The sequence below is a fragment of the Suricata suricatta genome, chromosome 2 (assembly GCF_006229205.1).
Source record: "Suricata suricatta isolate VVHF042 chromosome 2, meerkat_22Aug2017_6uvM2_HiC, whole genome shotgun sequence".
Classification (NCBI taxonomy): Eukaryota; Metazoa; Chordata; class Mammalia; order Carnivora; family Herpestidae; genus Suricata; species Suricata suricatta.
The window spans coordinates 21,949,767-21,974,105 of NC_043701.1; the positions used below are offsets into that span (position 1 = coordinate 21,949,767).

Here is a 24,339-nt window from a genome sequence, read left to right on the forward strand (position 1 = left end):
TATTTTTATTTTTTGAGAGAGAGAGAGAGAGAGTGAGCATGCATGCACATGAGCTGGAGAGGGGCAGAGAGAGAGAGAGAATCCCGAGCAGGCTCTGCACCCAATGCAGGGCTCCATCCCACAACCCTGGGATTGTGACCTGAACCAAAATCAAGGGTAAGATGCTCAGCCAACTGAGCCACCCAGGCACCCCTCACAAAAACATTTTAAAATTAGACCTAAAAAATAACTTTGAGAAAAAGTGTAAAAAAATATGAATGAAAATCCCCTACTCCCTTTCTGACTCACCGAGTAAGGGAAACTGAAGGATGTGACCGAGAAGAAAGGTTGGGCCCCTTCTCTGGCACTGGAGGAAGTTTACAGCCTTGAGGTGATTTCCACCGGTGGGACCATCTGTGGCTCAGCTGGTAAAAGGAGCCCGTCAAGGCCAAGTGGGGGCACTGTAGGTGGGACAGGAGACACGGGAAGCAACGTTTTAAGGCAGCAGTCCCAGAGGCCTGTGGATGTGGCTCTCTCCTCCAAGAAAAGAGCTAAAGAGCCCCATAAAACAAAGCATGGGCCAAGAGACCAGCTTCCCTGGGGGCTGGGGGCCCCGATTAGTGGGGTTGCTCAGGCCTTGCCTCCTCACAACCGTGGCTGTTGCTGCAGCTCCCCTAGGTAATGGGGGGCTCCGCAGTAGGGCTTTCCTGCTGCGCCATGTGATCCCCATTAATGCATTAGCATTCCTGGTGCCACCTGTTGCCCCTCGAGCTTTGTAGTTTGACAGGAAGTGAGGCTGGTGACGGACTATCCTTGGAGGGAAGGGAGAGGCCAGGCGGGAGGGTGGAGGAAGACCTGGTTCTGGCCTTGCTCATGGGAACATGACCTCAGTGTCCTCATGCCTGGCTTTCCGGTTGACCTGCCAACCGAGGGTGACTCCCAGCCCTGTCCTTTACAGTGGCCTTGTAAAGGACACGTGCTCCTGGTAGGCAGAAGGACACGTGCTCCTGGTAGGCAGTGAGCAGTCAGGGGCCTCACCCCCCGAGGCCAGCCGGGCGTGGGCCCCCTGTTCCTCCTCCACCCCACACGGCTGCATGGCTTGACTCCCTCGGGATGGGGCCTGGGCCCTGGGACCCCAGGAAACTCCTCTTTATCACCATGTGTTCTGGGACATGTGGCCTAACAGGCAGGATGGAGTTCGTGAAAATATGACAGTTTAGGACTGCCCTAGAAGACCAGGGACACAGGATCTCTGTGCCCAGTGCTCTTCATGCAGGCGGTCCTGTGGTGCAGGGGGGACAGTGGGGCTGGAAGGGGGAGCCTGGTTGTCCCAGTGCCCCAGCCCTGCCTGTCGCCCTGACGACCTTGGGCAAGTCAGTCTCCATTTCAGTCTGTCTGTCCAGTGGGGTAGAAATAAATGTCTAGCTTGTTTAGAACTCACTGATGAGGCCGAGGAACCTCCAGGAAAACTTTGGCATGCACATGCGCGCGCACGAGTATGTACACACACACACACACACACACACACACACACACACACACACACACCATGAGCTGCAGTGAGTTGGGACTTGGTTTGGGGATGAGATTCGCTACCACAAGAGTGGGGATGAGGCGCAGATGGCAGCTGATATCTGAGTCAAGAACAGGGTAAGATCAGAAGACAGCAGTGGAAAGTCAAGGAGCAAGGAAAAATCCCTGAGAAGTCAAGCCGAGAAGCTTCGGGGCTGTGGTTTGGAAGACAGAGGCGTGTCAGGTGGCACCCCAGGCAGAAGGATGTTCTTTCCCTTGGCAGCCAATGTTTCCCCTTCACAGATGCATGCAGGCCTGCCCACTGACGGGCAGGATGTCTGGAGGCCGGGCTGGGCCCCATCTCTGAAGACTGCCCAAACCAGCAGCAAATAGCAGAGGCCTATGGACTGTTGGGCATGAATGCCAGAGATGACATTAGCTCTGCAGAATGGGTCACCACATCATAGGTTTTGGTCCATCTTAGGCAAGTAAGACAATCCTTGGAGAATTCTGATTAAAAAAAAAAACAAAAAACCTCTTTTCTTCTTAAGTCATCTCTACACCCAAAGTGGGGCCTGAATCCAAAACCCTGAGATCAGGAGTCACATGCCCCACTGGCTGAGCTAGCCAGGTGCTCCAAGAATTCTGATTTTCTCCCCTTGACTGCCCAAGGGGAAAATTAGTGCCACCCAAGGTCCCCAGCTCTTTCAGGAAGTCCCCAAAGGGTGTTTCGTGTGCACCCACAAGCCAGTGTGTCACGGAGCAGCTTACCCCAGGCTCTTTGTCTCCGGCTTCAGCTCCCACTGGCTGACCGCACCTACCCCTGGGCCTCTCGAGGGAGCCCAAGTGGTCATCCTTCTGGGTGCCCGAGAAGGTGGGCTGCTTGTCTATGTGGGGACAATACCCCTCTCTTCGATTTGGTGGCAAGCACTGTCAGTGCACCCCAAAGCTTTGGTGCACCGTCCAAGTCTCCCAAAGCCATTTGTGAATGGTTTGCTTAAGCTTCTGGCCCTTGTCTTCAAACCATGGGGACCTGAACCAAGACGGAGGGTCCCCAGGGGGGAGACACAACCTCCTCCTCTCCACAGTCCTCTGCCCTTTGCCTTTAGCACCTGAAGGCCAATTTAGCTTCTTGGAGTCCAGACACATCCATCTCCATTTCAGAAAAAGCTGTTCCTCTCCATTTCCCTATCTACAAGATTGATTTTAGTGCTTTCTCCTGAAACAAAGGAATGGGGTGCCCTTGAGGCAGGCTGAAGCTTTATACAGGAACAGCTTTCCAATGAGAAGCTGAGTTAGATTGTTCCCTTGGGCTCTGAAAATCTTCCACCCTGAGTTTCAGCAGGGCACAACGGTTACATAAAAGGGTGTGCGGAATAAAGAGAGGAAGTATGCAACTGAGCTCTGAAAAAATGTGAGATGGTGCATAAGATGATCTCACAGAACTTCTCAGCTACTTCATCTACTCCACCCTACGTGGGTCTTCCTCGTTCCTGTATCCCCAGTACCCGGCACAGCGCCTGCGCCGAGGGAAGCGCTCAGGAAATATTTGCTGCATAAATGAAGAAATAGATGTTCATAGTTGGTAGAGGAGTTGCAGACTATCCGACATGAAGATGAGGGGCTCCATTCTGGTCCCTGGAAGAACCTCCTTTGCTAGGGGTCTGGAAGGCATGCTCTGCCCTCCTCTTGATGAGAAGAGGGGAGACCAGGGCAGGGGGCGGAAGGGGGAATTGGCCGAGTGCTAGCAAGGGGAGATTTGGGGCGATGTTAAGGCTGAGAAACGGAGCAGCAGAATGCGCCAGCAGGTGTGTGGCCTGCCTCTCACAGCAATAACAGAAGACACACCTCTGTGGCTCATTCTCAGCAGGCAGGAGGTATATGAGAGAGCTTCCGTGCAAGCACTTGGGTTTAGTTTTTATTAAAATAAGGGTAACCTCCCAGCACTGGAGGGGAAGGGGTCTGCGGCCTTGGATCTATTCAGGGTGTGTATTACGCAGGCAGAGATGGAGTGTGCAGCCCTTACCAGCTCCGGCGCTGGGGGATTTTGTAGGTGGGTAACGGGATCCACATGGTCGGGGCCTTGCTTGTCCTTCCTTCAACAAAGAATGACAAGCTGGGTTTAGGTAAAAGCATCTAGAAAGAAAAAGATGGAGAAAGGGGAATATTTGACGGGGTGTCAAGAGTTTTAATTTAGCCAGAACTAACTTTGAGATACTCATTAGGAATCCATGGCAAGACGCCCTGAAAGCACTTAGGACCATGGGGCTCATCATTCTGTTCTCTTTATTTTCTATAGATTTGAATTGCCCCATAGTAAGAAGAAAAAGGAAAGAAGGGAGGGAGGGAGGAAAGGAGGACGGATGGAAGGAAGGAAGGAAGGAAGGAAGGAAGGAAGGAAGGAAGGAAGGCAGGCAGGCAGGCAGTATATGAGCCTGAACCCCCAGGAAGAGCCTGGTTAGAGGCGAGAACTTGGAGGTGGTCTGAGTACACGTGGTGTTAAGCTCATGGGCCTGGAGGAAGTCACTTGGGAGAATCAAGGAACCAAGCTCTGGGAAACCTGGTATTTAAAAGCCAAGAAGATAAGAGGTGGAGGGACACAGGATCGGAACAGAATGTGTCCTGAAAGGTGAGAAAGGAGTTTTCAAGAGGGTATGATCACTGGTGTCATTTGGCTAAGATGAGGGCTGGGAATTGACTGTGACCTTGGGAGGCTGGAGGCCAAGGTTCAGTGCAGTGGTGGGGGCAAAGTCCGGAGCTGATGGGCATAAAGTGTGTGTGTGTGTGTGTGTGTGTGTGTGTGTGTGTGTGTGTCTGTGATGAAGACAGATGTAGGTAACACCATTGACGAGCTTTAGCTATAAAGAGAATAGGTGTGACTAGAAGAGCGCTTTGTTTGTTTTTGCTGCAAGAGGAAAGATATTACTGAGCATCTCTCTGCTGATGGAATGATCCAGTAGGGGTGGGGCAAACATGATGAAGAGTGCTGATACTAGAGAGAGAGAGAGAGTTAACTGCAGGAGCAACATGCCTGAGTAGAAAGTAGGGAAGTGAACCCAGGCGAAAGAGAGCCAGCTGAGGGAATGGTCTGTCTCCCTTTGCACACTGTGTCTGTGTGTGAGTCCGGGACTGCCAGGGCCCATTCCGCCCACCCTGAGGATGAAGTCTGCACTAAAGATGGTAGAACGGAGAGACGGAAAGAACCTAAATTCTCTGACATTGTGGGGTCGCTGGACCACTAATCTATAGTCTGTCATTCCCCTGTATTTGCTGTTACATGAGAAAATAAACTGCCTCCCTGTGTAAGTCAGTTCAAATTAGATGTGTGGCAGGGGGAGGTTGTTTTTAACTTTACTTTAAAATAATTTTACTTTCTTGGGGCGCCTGCGTGGCTCAGTCAGCTGAGTGTCCGACTACGGCTCAGGTCATGATCTCATGGTTCGTGGGTTTAAGCCCTGTGTCAGGTTCTGTGGTGACAGCTAGCTCAGAGCCTGGAGCCTGCTTTGGATTCTGTGTCTCCTTCTCTCTCTACCCCTTCCCTGCTCGCGCTCTGTCTTTTCCTTTCTCAAAAATAAATAAACATTAACAAATAATAAAATAATTGTACTTTCAGAAAAGTTGCAAGAAGAGTAAATAGAACACTCAAACTTGAGTCACCAACTTCTAACATTTTTCCATATAAAAAAAATTTTTTTTAATGCTTATTCATTTTTGAGAGAGAGAAAGAGAGCACAAGTGGGGTAGGGGTAAAGAGAGACACAGAATCTGAAGCAGGCTCCAGGCGCTGAGCTGTCCGCACAGAGCCCAGCTCGGGGCTCGAGCTCGCGATCCCTGAGATCATGACCTGAGCAGGTCAGACCCTTAACCACCTGAACCACCCAGGTGCCCCCAGACCACATTTGTTTTCTAACCCTCCCTTTATACACACACAGACAAACTCTTTTCGGATCAATTTAGAATTAATGACATATCGCATGTCCCTTTATTCTCTAGACTCCTTCTTCTTCAGGGTATTTCCTAGGAACTTGGGGATCCTCTTCCATAATCACAGCTCGGTTATCAAATCCGGGAGAATATACTGATCGAAGAATTTTACTGAATCCACAGTTCATATTCTGATTTTGTCAACAGTCTCAATGCTGTTTTGTAAAGTATTTGGTTTTCCCAGCATGGGATCTAATTCAGGATGACATATTACATTTCATTGTCATTGCTGTTGAGTCTCCTTTAATCTGTAACCAATGCTCAGCCTTTTTTTTTTTTTTTTTTTTTTTTTTTTAGTTTTTCATGATCTCATGACCCTTTAGGCCAGTTACTTAACAGGCCAGTTATTGTTTTACTTTATAGATGTTCCTCAATTTGGTTTGTCTGATGTTTCCTCATTATCAGTTTCAGGTTACACATTTTTTTTCCTCTCAAAGTAGTTTTTTTTTTAATGTTTTATTTATTTTTGAGAGAGAGAGAGACAGCATGAGAAGGGGAGGGTCAGAGAGAGAGGGAGACACAGAATCCGACGAGATCCGGTGCATTCAGGGTGGTATGGCCGTAGATGGGAGACACAGAATCCAAAGACAGGCTGTGCTGACAGCTAGCTCAGAGCCTGACACGGGGCTTAAACCCACGAACCATGAGATCATGGTTCTCTTTTTGCCCCACAATGAAATGTTAGTGTGTTTTTTTTTAATGTTTATTTATTTTTTTGAGAGACAGAGAGAGACAGAGTGTGAGCTGGGGAAGGGCAGAGAGCAAAGGAGACACAGAATCGGAAGCAGGCTCCAGCCTCTGAGCTGTCAGCACAGAACCCGATGCGGGGCTCGAACTCACAAACTGTGAGATCATGACCTGAGCTGAAGTCAGACGCTTAACTAACTGAGCCACCCAGGCACCCCTGTAATATTAGTTTTGATCACTTTGTGAGGATGCTGTCTGGTTTCTCTATCCTATGGTTATTATTAATCCTTTTGTAATTAATAAGTAATTTGTGGGGACGTAGTTTAAGACTGCATAAATATCCTGCTCCTCATGGAGACCTCTCTCCTATTTAACATCCACTGATCACTCTTGTCTGCGCCAAGTCTTACCATGATGGTCCTTTTTGGTTTCTTGTGGCCCAACGCATTGTAACCAATGGATCTTAGAAAATGTTGGTATAAACAATGCAAGCTTGTCCTGTTGAAGTGAAGAGAAAAGGACATTTTTACACCCTGGATTGGGCTCGGGAGGGGCTCAGTTGTCCACCTGGGCGGCACCAGGAGGGTGTCATTTTCTCGGCTCCCAGGGACCCTCTGGCAGATAGGGACCAGAGAGCACTGGGGCTGCAGGGGGAGCTCTGGGGGGCCTTCTCCTGATAAACTCCTTGTTTTCTTTATAAGATTTCTTGTTGGGGCGCCTGGGTGGCTCAGTCAGTTAAGCGTCCAACTCTTGATTTTAGCTCAGGTGATGATCTCACAGTTTGTGAGTTCGAGCCCCGCATCAGGCTCCATGCTGATGGTGCAGAGACTGCTGGAGATTCTCTCTCTCCCTCTCTCTCTGCCCCTCCCCAACTCGATCGTGCTCTCTCTCTCAAAAATAAATAACCAAAACATTAAAAAAAAAGATTTCTTGCAACTTTTCTTTCTCTATCCCAAATTTTTGCCTGGCTCTTTGTCTACATTTCCAACAACAACTTCCTGGATGTTTCCATTTGGATGCCTTGTTGTCACTTCAAATTCAGCGTGATCAGAAGTCATTCTTCTCATGATTATCCCAGTCGCTTGGGCTGGAGCCTCAGAGTCATTTTTGGTATCTGATGTGTCCTCTCTTGCCACTGTCATTTGGCTCCTCCCTGTCACCTGGTCCCTCCACCATCTCTCTCAGCCTCAAGCATCTCCTTCCCACCTGTACTGCCGTCCCCTGGCCCAGACCTGGGCACCCTGTCTAGATCGCTGCCCAGATTGGCTCTGACTCCAGACCTTACCCGGTCTGACTCATTCTGCGCCCTCCTGTCTGATGAGTCACTCCAACATGCACTTACACCCAGCCCTGTGGTTCTCAAAATCTTTCAATGACTCCCCATTACCTGGGGAGCTGGAGCTTTCCCAGTCTGATCTTGACAAGCTTTGTACATTTAAATTCCACAAGAAGAGTCCGCTCTACGTATAAACTTCTGAACAGACCACCCTCCGTCCACCTCCATGCCCTTCCTGTGTCTGTCTCCCTACCTAGACTGAGCCACTTTTACGATCCAGCTTTAATCCCCAGGGGTGCCCGGCTGGCTCAGTTGGTAAAGCATGCGACTCTTGATCGCAGGGTCATGAATTCAAGCCCCATGTTGGATGTGGAGCCTAGGTAAAAAAAAAAAGATTCAGCTTTTATCCCAATTTCACACCAGTTCACATGATTCTTTGCTCTGAACTCCTGTACTATCTACTGCTTGCAACACCCACATTTATTTCTTTCTTACATCTTTCTTGCAAAGATCTTGCAATATCTTTGTTTTACCATGGTGGTTACGAATGTGAGCTCTGGGGGTGTCTGGGTGGCTCAGTCGGCTGAGTGTCCAGCTTCAGCTCAGGTCATGATCTAACTCACGGTTCGTGGGTTCGAGCCCCGCATCAGGCTCTGTGCTGACAGCTAGCTCAGAGCCTGGAGCCTGCTTCGGATTCTGTGTCTCCCTCTCTCTCTGACCCTCTCTTGCTCACTGTCTCTCTCTGCCTCTCAAAAATAAATAAAAAAACATTTAAAAATTAAAAAAGAAAAAGAATGTGAGCTCTAGAGAGGCGCCTGGCTGGGCCAGTTGGTAGAGCGTGCTACTCTTGATCTCAGGGTTATGAGTTCAAGCCCTATGTTGAGGGTAGTGATTTGGTAAAAATAAAATCTAAAAGAAAATAAAAAAAGAATATGAGCTCTGGAGAAAAAGGCAGAGTCGGAGAGGAGTTATTTGGGCTTTGAAGTGAGATTCCCTGAGTTGAAATCCTGATTTTGCCATTTATTAGCTGTGTGACCTTGAGTAAGTTACTTAACTTCTCTGTGCCTCATTCATAAGATGAAGATACTAATGCTATTTACTGTATAAGGTTTGATATGATGATTAAATGACTTATCACACAAAGTACTTACAAACATAGAATTACTACACAATCCAGCAATTCTAAGAATATACCAGCTAAGAATATACCAGAAATAATTAAGAGCAGGGAATTCCGACAGATACTTGCACATTGACATCTGCAGTGTTCACACAGTGATCAAAAGTTGGGAACAACCCAAAATGTCCATCAACGGATGAATGGAGAAGCAAAATGTGATACTACATACATGACCACTCCCCTTAAAAGGGACTGGAATTCTGACACATGCTGTAATACGGGTGAGCCTTGGGAGAAGCCAGACTTAAGGGACAAATATCATATGGTTCCTCTTCTGTGAGATAACTAGAATAGGCCGATTCATAGAGACGGAAAGCAGACTAGAAATTACCCAGGGTCTGGGGGGAGGAGAAATGGGAGGTGACTGGGTACAGAGTTAGTTTGGGATGACGGAAAATTATGGGAAGTGAATGGTGGTGATGGCTGCACAGCTGGGTGAATGTACTGATTGCCACTAATTGCATACTTAAAAATGGTTAAGATGGTAAATTTTTTAAGTTTATTTATTTTGAGAGAGAGAGAGAGAGAATGTGTGTGCCTGCGTGCAAGCAGGGGAGGGGCAGAGAGAGAGGGAGAGAGCACCCCAACAGGCTTCACCCTGACAGCACAGAACCCACTGAGGGACCTGATCCCACAAACTGCAAGAACAGGACCTGAGCCGAAATCAAGAGCTGAATGCTAAATCACCTGAGCCATCCGGGTGCCCCCCAAAATGGTAAATTTTATATTATGTGTATTTTACCACAATTTAAACACCCCCCGTCCAGAAAAGTGCTTAGACCCATACTTGGCATATAGTAAGGGTTCAATAGTTGTTGCTATTATCATCTCTCATATTACTGTCCTTGTTAAAGCTTAATAGAGGTCAGAGGCGGTAATGTGGGGGTCCCTGTGGCTCAAGGCTGGACCACAGAGATCCAGAAGCATGATCCGTCAGTGCATCTGGAGTTCACCAGGCTCAGGAGAATCTACTCACAGTGAGTCACATGAGTTAAATTCTCTAGAATCTTGGGGCGCCTGGGTGGCTCAGTCGGTTAAGCGTCCGGCTTCAGGTCATGATCTCACGATTCATGGGTTCGAGCCCCGCGTCAGGCTCTGTGCTGACAGCTCAGAGCCTGGAGCCTGCTTCCGATTCTGTGTATCCCTCTCTCTCTGACCCTTTCCTGCTTGCGCTGTCTCTCTCTGTCTCTCAAAACTTAAAAAAAAAAAAACAAAAAAAAATTCTCTAGAATCTGATCAACCGGATCTCTGAACGCCCATTTTCAGAACGCCTCCTGGAATACAAACTGTTGTTAAGGCGTCCTTAGAGTGTGGCCTCAGAGCCCAGGAGGCAGGGGTCAGGGATGGCTTTTTCTGCCTGGCATCCCGCTCAGGGCACCTTCTCCCTGGGATCCATCACTGGAGATCACAGGATCTGTGTTTGCCCTTCAACTTGCAGGTGGGTTCCCTCCTGCCTGCACTCGAACAGGACGGTCTGTCCTGAGCCAAGTCACAAAACCATCGCCTCACGTACACGCCCTTTTTGTTCTCGATCTGACTGTATGCCCTGGAATCGTTCTGAGGGTTTCCGCAGTCTTCAACAGCAGCACGGTCATCAATCGACTCCAAGGGGAAATACTTTTACCTCTGGCTGAATGTGGTGATTTTCATTTCCCCTGGGAGGAGACCGTCTCTCAGTTCCGAGGACACCCCCCCGGCCGAACGCTGACTGTAGCCTTCCTTTACTGGTTACAGCTCCTGTTATGACTTGGTTTATCAGCTCATTCATTCATTCAACAAGCATTTATCGAGCCCCCACTGTGAGTCAGGCATGATGCTAGGTGCTGGGGATACAATGGTGGGCAAAAGGAACGTCTGTGCTCTGGGGTATGTAACCTAGTGGACGAAAAATGACCATAAGTCAGGGAGACGGTGGTGTGTATGTGTGTGTGTGTGTGTGTGTGTGTGTGTGCGCGCGCACCCGCACGCATATTCAAGCACAGGGACAGGATCCGTGGGCAGAAAGAGGTGCCTTGAGCTTGGTATTTCTAACAAGTAGAACTGAGATTTCCAAACGAGTCCTCTCCTTCAAAAGTCACCACAGGAGATGATGCCCCCCCCTCCCGCCCCTTCTAAAAAGGCCGCCACTGATCAGAAGGTTTGGTTTGGTTTGATTTCGTTTTTTTAGCTATTCACAAGGAATAGCTTTTAGAGCCTTTCGAACATTCTCTGAACAACCTCGGTGGTGGCAGAGCTGTGAGAGGTGTGCGGCGGATCTGACTTTCAGTAAGAGTTAGGAGACATGCAGCGCGAAGTCTGGCAGATAACAGGTGTGATAAAACTAGGTAATAACACTGTGGGGAGAAAAATTAAAAAACACATGTGACTCTCTGGAGACTGACTCTGGTCATGCTCACAAACGGTCTCTGGAGGCAGCCGCCACACTGGAAAGCCAAGAGTGTCTGGAACCACAAGAGCGTCGCCGTGTGGCCTTTGAAGGTGAAAAGAGAGACCTTTATTTGGATGTAAAATTCCAGAGAACAGTGGGTTGTTAGACTCCACAACCTTTGTGTTCCTTGTGAATTGGAGAGCCTGTGGTTCTAGTTTTGTATAAAATCCAATCTTACTGGGGCGCCTGGGTGGCTCAGTCGGTTAAGCTTCCGGCTTCGGCCCATGATCTCACAGTTTGTGGGTTCGAGCCCTGTGTCAGGCTCTGTGCTGACAGCTCAGAGCCTGGAGCCTGCTTCCGATTCTGTGTGTCCCTCTCTCTCTGCCCCTCCCCTGCTCATGCTCTGTCTCTCTCTGTCTCTCAAAAATAAATAAATGTTAAAAAAATTAAAATGCAATCTTACAACGTCGGAGTTAGGAACTCCTGGGAGGAGGAAAGGGCCTGGGGCAACATCTCAAACCTCAGTCTGCACCAACCACACTAATCATAGTTTTGCACCAGGAGGACGGTCCAGCCTCAGGTGCCGGCATCCGAATGAACTCCAGCTCTGTGCCTCGCTAGCTCTGACCTAGGTCACTCTCTCTCTCTCAGCGTCTCCATCTTCTGAGCAGGAATAATAATCATGACCACCTTGTAATGGCTGCATCAGATAGTTGTGAAAATCAAATAAGTTAGGGGGAAAAATCAGGGCATATTGGAAGGCCTTGAGGAGAGGGCCTGCCTGGCACGCAGTCAGGCTGGGTAAGTGAAAGAATAACTTGCCCATGACATTGCTAGTTCCTCAGGAGCAGGGCTAGGGCTGCTTTTTTGTATTTCATGGGCCATAGGATGGAGCTATCAACACAGTACCTGCTCAGTAAAAAATTTTATTAAAAAACCTATTAACAGGTGCCAGGGTGGCTCAATCAGTTAAGCGTCTGACTTTGGCTCAGGTTGTGATCCCGTGGTCCATGAGTTTGAACCCCCCATCAGGCTCTGTGCTCATAGCTCAGAGCCTGGAACCTGCTTCAGATTCTGTGTCTCCCTCTCCCCCTGCCCCTTCCCTGCTCACACTCTTTCTCTCTCTTTCAAAAATAAATATTAAAAAAAAAATCTAAACCTATCAAAAATTGTTCTTCATCTGTATTGTTACATATCTAAGATTTTATTTTTTTTAAGATAGGGAAGTCTTTTTTTCATGTTTATTTATTCTGAGAGAGAGAGAGAGCGCGCACAAGTGAGGGAGGGGCAGGGAGCAAAGGAGAGAGAGAGAATCCTAAGTAGGCTCCATGCTCAACACAGAGCCTGACACGGGGCACATTCTCACGACCGTGAGATCTTGACCTGCGCCGCAATGCAGAGTTGGCGCCTGTATGTCTAAGATTTTATTGACATAAACATCAAATTGTGTAATAAGAATCTCTCTGGACTCAAAAATATATTTTTTTAATTCTAGGATAAAGCACACACATACACATCTGCAAAAGCTCTGTGTCCCAGCATGTCCACCTACTTAGCCACCAGCCCCTTGCCCACTCCTTCCTCTTAGCTACTTTCACTGGGATAATGTCCCCTCCCACCTTGGTTCCCTATGCTATAAAGAGACTCAGGGCTCCTGGGTGGCTCACTCTGTTAAGCGTCCCACTTCAGCTCAGGTCACGATCTTGCAGTTCGTGGGTTCCAGCCCCGCATCAGGCTCTGTGCTGACAGCTCAGAGCCTGGAGCCTGCTTCAGATTCTGTGTCTCCCTCTCTCTCTGACCCTCCCCTGCTTGCACTGTCTCTCTCTGTCTCTCAAAAATAAATAAAAAACATTTTTAAAAAATTAAAAAACAAAAGAAGAAAGAAAGAAAGAGATGCAGACTCAGCAGCAGTTCTCCGCTCTCTGGGAGGCAGGGTGAGCCAGGGAGGGAGTGGGAGCAGGAAACAGAAGGCCCTCTATTTTAAGTCCTTGCTTCAGCCATTCCATGGGGACCATCCTGTCTCAATTTAAAATAGAACCCTTCTGGTGGCCAGGGCAGGCTTGAAAGTCCCACTGGGACCCAATGGACCCAACGTGGCAGTAGAGCAGACCCCACAGCCTGCTGGCATGGTGGCCCCAGAGAAGAGTGGCTTTGTTTGGGGGTCAAGTGGGAGCTACCAGGGGCCATGCTGGAAAGAAGGCCACGGTTCCCCAAGGGCTGCAAGGCCTCAGAGGACTCTCCATCACCCCGGAAGGCTTCAGGATCCCTAACCAGCTGGCTTCTTGCGGGCTTGGTTCTATTTTTAGACACCTGTGGTAGGTTGGATTATCTCCAGTCCTGGCATACTCCCAGGCTACCCGCCGGAATTTCAGCAACTCAGGCCCACTCTGTTCTCTCCTTGGAACTGACCAGAAAGCAGAAAATGGAAAGGTCATAGTAAAGGGTGGAAGGTCAAAGGTCCAGCTGCCTGTCAGCGGGGGCAGGTCTCAGCCTGAGGCGATCACCTGCTCTTCTCGCTTGGTGTCATCCAAATACTCTCAGGCCCAGCTGAGAGTACCCAAACACAAAGGCGGTCACAGCCTCTAAGACTTCTGCCCCTCGAAGGCCTGACCCATAGCCTGCGGCCTCAGTGACTGTTTCCCCGCCCTTCCCAGCCCTCCTCGATTCAGACCCCTCCTTCCACACGCCCTGGGCAGGCGGGTCTCAAAACACGGGTGGCTTGTTAAAATTACCTGGATGGCTTGTTAAAAATACAGATGCCTGGGCCCTATTTTAAACTATTAAATCTGAGTCCATGTGGTGGAGCCAGGCGTCTGAATTATTTAAACAAGTTTCCAGGTGATTCTGATTCACACTGGCCTCAGAGTCAGTGTCCTTACCAGTCACGTTCTCTTCGAAGCTCACTTCCTTGTTGGATTGAAACTGGAAATCCCCAAGGCGCAGATTGGAGCCGTACATAATTTCTGGCCCTCGGAAGAGCAAAGTGTCTATTAAAATGATGCAGAGACCAGACCTCCAAAATAAAGAATTTATGTGCCTATGATTGGCATATCTTGCATATCAGATTCTGCTTTTTAAAATATAAAATACAAGGGGGCACCTGGGTGGCTCAGTGGGCTGAGTGTTCGAGCTTTGGTTTTGGCTCAAGTCATGATCTCATGGTTTGTGGGTTCGAGCCCAGTGCCAGCGCAGAGCCTGCTTGGGATTCTCTTTCTCTCTGCCCCTCCCCCACTCACACTGTCCCTCTCCAAATAAATAAACTTAAAATATACACGTGTGTGTGTGTGTGTGTGTGTGTGTGTGTGTGTGTGTGTGTTATTAGCAAGAGTAACACAGTCAGGAGAACTGGCCTGGAATAGTTCATTTGTGCAGGAAGTATTTCTTAAGCAGCTGTTCGAAGACAGACATGACTCTAGGGACTAGGGATATAGCATCAAACAGGCCAGACTGGGTCCCTACCCTCACGATGTTGACATTCTGGTGAGAGGTAGTCAAGAGATGAGCAAATAAGCAAATAAAATCATTTCAGGCAGTAATTGAATCAGGATTCTCTTAAGCACAAGTAACAGGAGACCCCAACTGAATTGGCTTCAATGGTAAGGGCGATTCCACGGATTTTGCACTGTTAGGGGCCGAATTGTCTCCCAGGTCCCCCCCCCCCCGTCCCCCCCCGCCCCCCTCCCCAGTTCATATTTTGAGGTCCTGGCCCACAGTCCTTTCGAATGTGGCTGAATTTGGAGATAGGGTTCTTAAAGAGGTAATGAAGTTAAAGTGAGGTCATTAGGGTGGCCCTGATCCCCTATGACTGATGTCCTTGTAAGGAGACTAGGACACAGCTGACAGAGGGAAGGCCTTGTGAAGACACAAGCAGACGCCATCTGCAAACCAAGACGAAAAGCCTCAGAAGAAGCAATCCTGCCAACACGTTGATCTCAGCCTTCTAGCCTTTAGAACGACGAGACAATAAATTCCTGTTGCTTAAGCCACCCCGTCCGGGCCACCTTGTTATGGCGGCCTTAACAGATGGCTACACCTATCCAGCGAGAGAGAACTCCTGAGCTCAGACAGCTCAGCCTGAATTAACTCGGGAGCTCAGTGGCTTCATCAGGGACCCGGGTCCCTCTCAGCCTCCTGCTCTGCCATCCTCCTTCTGTCCTCAGCCACTGCCACCTGCGTGGCTGTAAGTTGGCTCTTGAAGTTCTAGCCATCACACTTGGGACAAAGCCCTCCAGAAGGAAATAAGGACCATTTCATGCCATGTTTCTCCTTTTCAGACAATAAAACTTTTCCCAGAAGCCCTCCTGCAATAGTTCCCCTCATGTTTCCTTGGCCTGAACATCATCACGTACCCAATCCCTAACTGAGCACTGGCAGAGGGACGAGGAGCATCATCACTGGCTTAGACTCAGTAGGATTCACTCCTGAAATGAGTGGGGGTGGGAACAAAATTGGAGTTCTGTCAGCAAAGCGGAAGGGGGCTGGCCTTCCGGAGGCGGACAGCAGTGTCCGTCCACTATGAGGCGTCTGCAGAAGATAAAAGCAAGTGGTAAAGAATGATGGAGATGGAGGTGACGGCAACAGTGTTAGACAAGGAGGTTGGGAAGGCCTCTCTGAGAAGCTGACATTTGAGCCAATCCCCGAGTGACAGGAAGGAGATAGTGAGCAAAACCAGGCACAAAGCATTCCAGGCAGTGGAACCAGAAAGGCCCGGGGGTGGGCACAAGTTGGCCATAAGTTGTTGACCTCTACAGAGACCTACCCTCAGGTCCTCTCTTTTCTCCTTTCTTCCTCTCCTCCCTCTCTGCCTCAGCCTATCTACCTGCAAACTAAGGCTTAACGACAAACGTCAGTCACCTCATATGCCTGAGTCATCACCAGGGGTGGACACCCATCTGACTGCTCCCAGACGGATGTCACAAGAGCAGAAGTCCCTGGAGTGACCGTATACCTGAGGCATTTGCCTTCTTTGTAGCCTCCTCTTCCTCAGACTGTCAATTCTTCCCCGGCAGGAAAGCCCGAAGTCCCGTGGTACCTGCTCACAGGACACCTGGACGGGCTTCCATCAGGAGTTTTCCACCCTTCTGGGAACTGTGATAAAAGTATGTCTGCTCCCCCAGGAAGGCAAGTGTCACCTGCCAGCTGTCTACCCCTCTCTCCATCTCATTCCCACCATGTCTGCCTGGGCAGGGAGGCAGGGAGTCTGCAGGGGGCAGACCCTGGTCTCTCCGGAGAACTCAAGAGGATGCATCCAGCATCAAGGAAGAACATGGCCTTACTGAATGTGAGGCTGGGAGGGACATCAGGGCTCCCCTCTCCGTCTGCTTCATCTGTTATTTTTCTTTGTTCACTTAAAAATATGTCTTTAGGGGCACCTGGGTGGCTCAGTCCGACTCTTGATTTCAGCTTAGCTCATGATCTCACAGGTTCGTGGGATGGAGCCCCACCTCGGGTTCTGCACCAACAGCATAGAGCCTGCTTGGGATTCCTTTCCTCTCTCTTTCTCTCTCGCTTCCCTTTCTCTGCTCCTCTCCCACTCACCCACATTCTCTTTCTCTCTCTCTCTCTCAAAATAAATAAACATTAAAAAACATTTGTTGATATTCTAAGTATGAAAAAGTGAGCAGAAAGCAGTCCCAAATAGAGCTGGAAAGGGGAGGTCCCATTGATACACTGGTATCGCCACTTTGGAAGGTAACGTCACCTCATCAAGGTGAACGGTCCATATCCCATGACCCAGGATCCCATTCTGAGGTGTGTACCCAGGATGTATACACCTGCACCAGAAGATGCATGCAGGAATAGTCAGGGCAGCCCTGTTCCTAGTGATGTGAAACTGGCACCCAGGCCAACACCACCAAAGACAGAGCACCTATGTGAATGGTGGTGGATTCACACAACTGACTATACCGCAAGGGAGTGGATGAATGATAGCGGCGCTCACCAGCCTCGGTGAACCTTCCCATACGCTACTGAGTGACGAAAGCTAGCCAGAAAATACAACATGATTCCAATTATATAAGATTTAAAAACATAATCAGATACCACTGAAGCATCTGGGCTTAAATGTGGGAAACTATAAAGAAAGTAGAGGGAAGAGGTTCCCACTGGGAGGAGGAAAAGGGACCTGACAAGGGGCAGCCTTGGTGGCACCCACCGGGGGCGTGGGTGGTGTGTTCTTTCTTAGGCTAAGCAGAAGATGACTGGTGGTCATTTTGTAAAATTGTTCTCTTGAGGAACTTCTGCTTCTCGGAAGACGTAGCAGAAAAACGTTTCCCTCTTCTTCTCACTGCTGGAGCTAAAAGCCCCAGACATTAAATATGAAACAAATTTAAGAAGACTTTGAAAGGTGGACAGAAGTCAAGCCAGATAGGGACAAGTTCCAAAAATCAACACACTGGCGAATTCCCTGGATCTTATTTTTCCTCGTGTATCTCAGGCGGGGCTGAAGAAGCCAGAAACCAGAAAGATGAGTGGACACAGACCAAAAAATTTAAAAAGTACCCCCAATAGCCTGTTCTCTCTGACACAAGACCAGAAAAGGGACCACCTAGCAAGAAAGAAACCTTTTAGGTAACAACCACTCATCCAGTGCAACACTGTGGGAAAAGCTGGAGCTCTCACAGTCCGGGGGAGAATATTCCAGGCTCTTTTGGTTACAAGGAACAGAGATTCTTTTAAGAGAAAGGAAGGAGGTGTTTCTGAAAGAGGAACCTAGGAGAAGCCCCATAGAGGAGTCAAGAAAACCAGAAACTGGGGAGATTTCTGTTTCCCCCCAAAATCTCATGGCATTTCTCAGCCAGGCTGCTCTCTCTTGCCCTACTCTCAGCCATGTGCCCCCCAGCTTGAACATGAGCCCCAGGGGCTCCCCGACTCCATGGCTGTTCTACATGATGGTAATTCTTGAGGCGGTGTCTTTCAGCTTCTGTCCCTATCGCTAACTGGCTCAGGATGTCAATTTTGTAATTTCAGATTCCCAACAAACCTATCTGACTGGCTGGGTTTATCTTCTTCAGGCAGCTGCAGGTCACAGGTTGATGGGCAGCCTACAGATTGCCGTACTTAGTTCAGGATCCAGCACTGGCTCAATCAGTTGGGGACACGGGTAGCAGCATCTTGTCTGAAATATGGCTCCTTCAGAGCCCGTGAGAGCTGGCGTTTTTCCAAAAGGGACACAGAAGGGTGTGTCCTTAAAATATACCAAGTATAGAGGTAAATAAGCAAACACATAAATTATAGTAGACATGGTGGATGTCACACGATGAGCCAAGGTCTAAGCGAATCCAGTCCTGGGGGTTAGGAAATGCTTTGCAGAGGAAACAGCCATTTGAAGGAAGAGCAGGTGTTTGCTTGGAAAATACAGAAAGGAGGGCATTCCAGGCAGAGGAATGTGTGGGCAAATGGAAGTTGTTGTAGAAGGTCATGGCCCTGTTCCGAGCACAGAGAGAAGTTCAGGGAGGCTGGGTTGCAGAAAGAGGGAGGGGAGCTGGGGAGAGAAAGTGAGATCAGACTGCAAATAACTTTGTATACTGAGCGAAGGAGTTGGGGTTTTATCCCATGGGCAATGGAGGCCAGTCTACATTTATTAAGCAAGGAGGTGACATGACTATTTTCTAAAATCAGCCTCCATGTTGCACGTAGAATCACTTGCTGCTACAGCTGGGCTCTGCTATTAGACTGTGGCTACTGCACTGGGCTTTTTTTAAGTTTGTTTATTTATAGAGAGTGAGCACGTGGGGGAGGGGCAGAGAGAGACGGTGAGAGAGAATCCTAAGCAGGCTCCATGTTGTCAGTGCAGAGCCCAATATGGGGTTTGATCCCATGAACTGTGAGATCATGACCTCACCCAAAATCAATAGCCAGATGCTTAACCGAGTATGCCACCCAGTGATGCGCTTTTTATCCCATCAAGTGGTCTTTTGAGATGTGGCTCTCCTGTTCCCCTCCCCCTAAACCCATCAGAAATACCTATCTATGTCTTCAATTGTGGATAAGGTTCTGGTGGATACTCAGAAGGAGAGTTTCACAGGACTTTTGACCCAAGGGCTGGGCACCCATCATTAGGAGGACAGCGAGCCTGGCAACACTGCAAGGGGCAAGTTAGAAGGGAGTGTGGAAGGGGCACCTGGGTGGCTCAGTCAATTAAGCATCTGACTCTTGATTTCATCTCAGGTCATCATCTCACGGTTCTTGAGATTGAGGTCCATGTTGGGCTCTGAACTGACAGCATGGAGCCTGCTTGGGATTCTCTCTCGTCCTCTCTCTCTCTGTCCCACCCCTACTTGCACTCTCTCATGCTCTCCTTCTCTCAAAATAAATAAACATTAAAAAAAAATTAAAAGAAGGGAGTGTGGAAGAAGAGAGGTCAGGCAGCTCCCATAATGGGTGAGATCCGGGCAGGAGGCAAAGACCTGACTCGGGCCGGCAGGAGAGAGGGCTAGAAGACCTTCTCCAGGTGGAATCCATGGCACTTGATAAGTTGAGGTACTTGAGGGTGAGGCAGAGGGAGGAGGCATCTCAGCCAGGTGAGGAGGAAGGTAAGAGCTCAGTGAACACAATCAGGGGACACTAGAGAAGGAGCAGGATTGAGCGTAAGACATTGGACAGGGTTTAGAGCATGTTGTTGGGAGATTTCCAATAGGCAGTTAGAAATGTGCACCTGGGGTTCAGGAGAGAAACCCCCTCCTTCACCCCATTTCAATCTGCTCAGCAGAGATGTCATCATTCATTTGTCCTGCATGTGTGACTGTCACTGGCCACCTCCATACCTTCCAGGTTTTGACATCACTTCAGATCCTTCACCCAAGCTGATGTCTGGTCCTGGAACCGTGATCTCTGCCCAGGCTGATTGTGGCTCTGTATCTCCTCTTTCAAAATCTACCCCCACTTTTGAGTCCTCCTGTTCTATCACCTCCTAGCACTTACACATACCCTCCCAAATTGCTCAAGTGACTCTCCCTCCTATGCCCCTCTTCTTTGGTGACAGTCCTGTAGCCTAGTTGTGGAGCTCTTCTTTTTGCCAGAAGGATGAGTCTTTGTCAGCCCTGGGGAGAAAGAAAAGGGAGAAGCAGGTGTAGAGGGCCTGGGCGGCAGTGGCTGGGGCTCTTACTTACGCTTCCATGAGCTGATCTGGAAACCTGCTGGCAGATCCCTTTACATGCCTAGAGTCCATGATGGGTGTCTCTGATGCCTGGGCAGAAGTCCCAGCTTGAAAGCCTCTACTCTATGACCTCCCCTGCTCCCAAGGAATTCACACACACACACACACACACACACGCACACACACACACACAGACACGCGCAAGCGCTCACCCGGTCCCTGGAGGAAGGTTATAGTGGCTCTTAAATCAGGTTCTCTAGCCAAGATTGGGAGATGGAAATGAGCATTGCTCACCCCCCACCACAGGCTAGCTATGAAATCTCTGTGCATCTATTGCGTCTATCGTTTATGCCTTCCTGTGATAGAAATATTGCCCCTGACCTCCCTGTCCTCCCCTTCCCATGCTTTCTCTGAACTTCTTCCAGCCCTGGAGCTTTACCCCACACAACTGATTCTGAGAAGGCTGTGTCTTAGCTTGGGCAGCCATAACAAGATACCACAGAGTGGGTGTCTTAAACAACATCTATTTCTCACAGTTGTGAAGGCTCGCAAGTCCAAGATCACGGTGCTGGCAGATTGTGTCTGGTAAGGCCCCTCTCCCTGGTTTGTAGATGTCTTTCATGCTGTCTCCTCATATGCTGGAGAGAGCACTCTGGTCTCTTTGTTTTGTAAGGACACTAATCCCATCAGAGGGGGCTGTTGTCGTGACTTTGTCCAGATCTGATGACCTTCCAAAGGTCCCATATGAATTTGGGGTGGATTCAGTGCATAGTGCCCAGGCGCTTAGGTTGAACATGGGAGAAGAGTAAGGTTTCAAATACCTGTGCTCTTGGGGCGCCTGGGTGGCTCATTTGGTTACGCATCCGGCTTCGGCTCAGGTCATGATCTCACCATTTGTGGGTTCGAGCCCCATGTCAGGCTCTGTGCTGACAGCTCAGAGCCTGGAGCCTGCTTCAGATTCTGTGTCTCCCTCTCTCTCTGACCCTCCCCTGCTCACGCTCTCTGTCTCTCAAAAAAAAAAAAAAAAAAAAAACAGAAAAAAACCCAACAAATACCTGTGCTCTAATACTTTTGGCCTTGTCACATTCCGTTTCAGCATTTTCTTATCTCTGCCTATACCTAAAACCATATATTGACTTGCTTTTTGCTTTTTCATTACTAGACTGAAAAGTCCTTGAGCACAAGTAACACATCTAAATTAAATGCATTTGAAGAGCCTGGCACACTGTCATCTCTCTATGGAAATCTCGACATCTCTAAGGATGGAGATCTGGGCCGTGACCCTGTTTGCCCTTGCAGAATCTGGGGTGGCCTGGAGTGAGAAGATCAAGGCTCCGCCGCTGACCCCCTCTGCCACTCACAGGATGTGGTAGGCAATCCACTGTCTCTCCTCATCTAAAAAATTAGGATAAATAACATCTGTCCTGCCTTTTTCACAGGGTTCCTGTGAAAATTAAATATGGAAACATTTGTAAAAGCCCTTTTGTCAAGTTCAACTGTGTAAAATCATATACAATGTGAGACATTGTGATCATTATCTGGGGCACCAGCCCTGGGAGGTAAGGGCTCTACGGTCCCTTATCTATTTAGGATTATATGGCTAACCTGTGTGACTGAGCTCCAGAATACGTCCAGAGTGTCCATTTGCTCAGCTTGCTAATGATCCGAAGCAGTACCAGCTGGAGCCTGAGAGAGAGCGAGAAAGTAAGAGACAGAGAAACAAAGGAACAGGGAGAATGAAAGACAGAAAGAGAGATAAAGGGGCAGACTTCACCCAACTTCAGGGCTGAGATTTTGCAGGGTGGTATCAGCATTCTCTGGGACTTGCTTACTCTCCGTTTAACAAAGAACAACTCTCCTAGTTTGGGTCTGAGCTCATAGAGCATTAGTTAACTTTGAGATACTCATTAGAAATCCATGGCAAAAGGCACCTGTGTGGCTCAGTCAGCTGAGTGTCTGATTTCAGCTCAGGTCAAGATCTCATGGTTTATGACTCAGTACCCTGCGTCGGGCTCTCTGCTGTCAGCATGAAGCTTGCTTCAGATCCTCTGTCCCTCCCCCACTCATGTTATTTCTCTCTCTCTCAGAAAAAATAAATATTTTTAAAAATCCATGGCAAGACATCACAAAAGCACTTAGGACCCTGGTGTTTATCATGCTATTCTCTTTATTTTCTATAGATTTGACTCTTCCCATAATAAAAAAAAAAAAAAAGGAAAGAAAGAAAGAACAAAGGAAGAAAGAAAGAAAGGCATATATGAGTCTATGAGAAGAGGCTGGATGAGAGGTGGTCTCAACACTTTTGGTGTTAAGCTCATGGGCCTGGAGGAAGTCACTTGGGAGAATCAAGGAACCAAGCTCTGGGAAACCTGGTATTTAAAAGCCAAGAAGATAAGAGGTGGAGGGACACAGGATCGGAACAGAATGTGTCCTGAAAGGTGAGAAAGGAGTTTTCAGGAGGGGATGATCACCAGTGTCATTTGGCTAAGATGAGGGCTGGGAATTGACTGTGACCTTGGGAAGCTGGAGGCCGTGGTTTCAGTGCAGTGGTGGGGGCAAAGTCCGGAGCTGATGGGCATAAAGTGCGCGTGTGTGTGTGTGTGTGTGTGTGTGTGTGTGTGTGTGATGAAGACAGATGTAGGTAACACCACTGATGAGCTTTAGTGAAAAAGAGAATAGGTGTGGTGACTAGAAGAGCACTTAGCTTGTTTTTGCTGCAAGAGAAAAGATATTACTGAGCGTCTCTCTGCTGATGGAATGATCCAGTAGGGGTGGGGCAAACATGATGAAAAGTGCTGATACTAGAGAGAGAGAGAGAGAGAGAGAGAGAGAGAGAGAGTTAACTGCAGGAGCAACATGTCTGAGTAGAAAACGAGGGACTGATATCAAGGGCAAAAATGTTGGGGATGGTCTAGGCACAACGGTGGTTTATCCTTTGTTCAGGAGAGAAGACAAAATATGGTTATCAGTCACGGTCAGTTTCAGGAAGTTACTGTTGCAGTTTTCAGCAGAGTATGATTTAACACGAGAACTGAAGGCTTATACACTCATTGACAGATTTCTGAATGGCTTCCAGGTAGGTATCAAAGAACTGATCTGCCAGGGCAGCTGACACTTCTTCCATGATCAGCATAAGAAGGAAACATTTGAGTTCAAGAGTACACCATGTAGGGGGCGCCTGGGCGGCTCGGCCAGTTAAGCATCTGATGTCAGCTCAGGTCATGATCTCACCATTCGTGAGTTGGAGTCCCGCATCAGGCTCTGAGCCTGGAGCCTGCTTCAGATTCTTTGTCTCCCTCTATCTCCTCCCCTCCCCTGCTCACACTCTTTCGCTCGCTCTCTCTCTCTCTCTCTCTCTCTCTCTCTCAAAAAAAATAAATATTAAAAAATTTTAAAAAGAGTATACCATATAGTAAGGCAACGATGTCTTTCCTATGAGACCAAAAGCACGATCCATAAAAGAAAGAATTCATAACCCCTTCAAGAAGCCATGTGCAGGCACGGTGGTGGGAGTCCTAATCTCTGAGCCATTGCATTGTCATCCTAGCCCTGGCTCAGACATGCGAGGGACGGGGAAGATTGCAGTCTCAACTCAGTTGTCAGTTTGCTCCTGGCCTCTGGGTCTTTCTAGCTCAGTTCCCAGACTTCGTGGGGCAGAGACCACCATCCTCACTAAGCCTGAACTCCCGACCCAGTGAATCCATGTGCACAAGAAAATGTTGAAAGGAAGGAAGGAAATTAGTTCAGTATATAAAGTCTGTACCTCCAGGAAGGAAGAGGTTGGGTCAGAGATGTAAACTTGAAGGTCGTCTGAGTACACTTGATGGTTTTAAACCACTAGAGATTGGGTTCATGAGTTATGCAGCAATAGTGTCCAGGACTAAAAAGCATGATAAATGTTTCAGGACAGAGTGACAGAGTACATTTACTGCCTAGGTAGTACCGATGGTACACTGGAATCGTCAAAAATTTAGAATGAATCTAATCAGCATGATTCTGTGTTTTGCTTGAACGACATTAGACTGAGCAAATGCAGAGTCATTAGGCAATTGGTGTGTTCATTTCCTAGAACTGCTCTACCCAGTTATCACAAACCAAGTGGCTTAAGACAACAGAAGTGCATTCTCTCACAGTTCTAGAAGCTAGAAGCCAAAAAGGTATCGGCAGGGCCGTGCTCTATCAAAAGCTCCAGGAAAGAACCCTTCTTTGCCTCTCCCTGGCTTCTGGTGGTTGCTGCCATCTTTGGCCTTGTTGGT

The 24,339-nt window shown here is 48.5% G+C and overlaps 1 long non-coding RNA gene across 1 annotated transcript; it reads left to right on the top strand.

Moving 5' to 3' along the window:
• The first annotated feature begins 4,001 nt into the window (after positions 1-4,001).
• LOC115279048 lies at positions 4,002-22,539 on the top strand. The gene is made up of 3 exons (XR_003903172.1): positions 4,002-4,120; positions 21,246-21,452; positions 22,264-22,539. It is a non-coding gene; the product is annotated as an uncharacterized LOC115279048 (long non-coding RNA).
• Positions 22,540-24,339: the final 1,800 nt, after the last annotated feature.